The sequence below is a fragment of the Nanorana parkeri genome, unplaced genomic scaffold (genome assembly GCF_000935625.1).
Source record: "Nanorana parkeri isolate BGI_ZX_2015 unplaced genomic scaffold, ASM93562v1 scaffold1997, whole genome shotgun sequence".
Taxonomy (NCBI): Eukaryota; Metazoa; Chordata; class Amphibia; order Anura; family Dicroglossidae; genus Nanorana; species Nanorana parkeri.
The window spans coordinates 175658-176742 of NW_017308265.1; the positions used below are offsets into that span (position 1 = coordinate 175658).

Sequence of the window (1085 nt, forward strand, 5' to 3'; positions counted from 1 at the left end):
ATCAGAACTGGATGTACTCGGCGTTCTCTCTGATGTCTTATAAACAGGAATGAGATTTCTTTGAACTTCCCCGGAGAGCGGTTCGTGTTTCCAGCGTCTCCGCGTCTCCTCCGTGTGACGGAAACGCCGCGCGCACAGCGAGCAATGGAAACCCTTAAAGTAAAGGTCGTGTGATGGGGAGCGATGTTTTCTGACGCACGGCTGACTTCCTGTCCGGGGATCTCCTATCACTCAACCATCTGCCATCCGCTCACCACCTCCTCTTACCTAAAACGTCACCTTAAAGCAGGGGTAGCAAAGCTCCGGCCCTGCAGCTGCGGCGAAACTACAAATCCCATGAGGCATTGCAAGATTGTCACAGCCACAAACATGACTCCCGGAGAGAGATGCATCATGGGATTTGTAGTTTCACCACAGCTGGAGGGCCGGAGCTTTGCTACCCCTGCCTTAAAGCGTCACCCCCCCCTTTCACTAAAAATCACATCACAGCTCTGCACACTGATGGGAAATCTTCTCACGTTCATTCGCTAAACATAAATATTTTACTTAAAATTATTGGTTTTCCACTTCCTGGTCCTCCTGGGCATAAGTGATGTCATCGTGCCCAAGCGTTGCGTCCTGGGAAGGGGACATCAGCAGAGCTGGGAAATCTCGTCTGTAATCTCACGAGATCTCGGGGAAAGGCATTTTCCTCCCCTGAGATGATTCGCATGGTCACATGTCCTAGTCACATGGGTCAGAGTTCCAGGAAGTGGAGGGAGATGGGGTTCATCTGCCCTTAGTTAAAATGGCCGCTGTGAGTAAAAGAAAAATAAGGAATGCGGAGAATGCAATGCCGGCAATTATGTGGAAGTCTCTGATTGTAGATTGTCATCACTGAACATTTCTGAAGGGGTCTTTGTTGTTGTTTTAAAGATTTGGGTGAAGGTTTCGGCTTTAAAGGGTATTTGTGGTCAAAAACTAAAAATAATGTCTCCGGCATTGCTCATGGTCTGCGGCGTGTAGGATAAGGCAGAGTGCTCTCTGATCCCCTTCTCCGGCATTGCTCATGGTCTGCGGCGTGTAGGATAAGGCAGAGTGCTGTA

At 49.3% G+C, this 1085-nt stretch overlaps 1 protein-coding gene across 1 annotated transcript in view; it reads left to right on the forward strand.

Annotated features, from left to right (window-relative positions):
• The window catches only part of TESK2 (testis-specific kinase 2), a 42055-nt gene that overhangs the window by 3545 nt on the left and 37425 nt on the right, over positions 1-1085 (forward strand). The window lies entirely within an intron of this gene.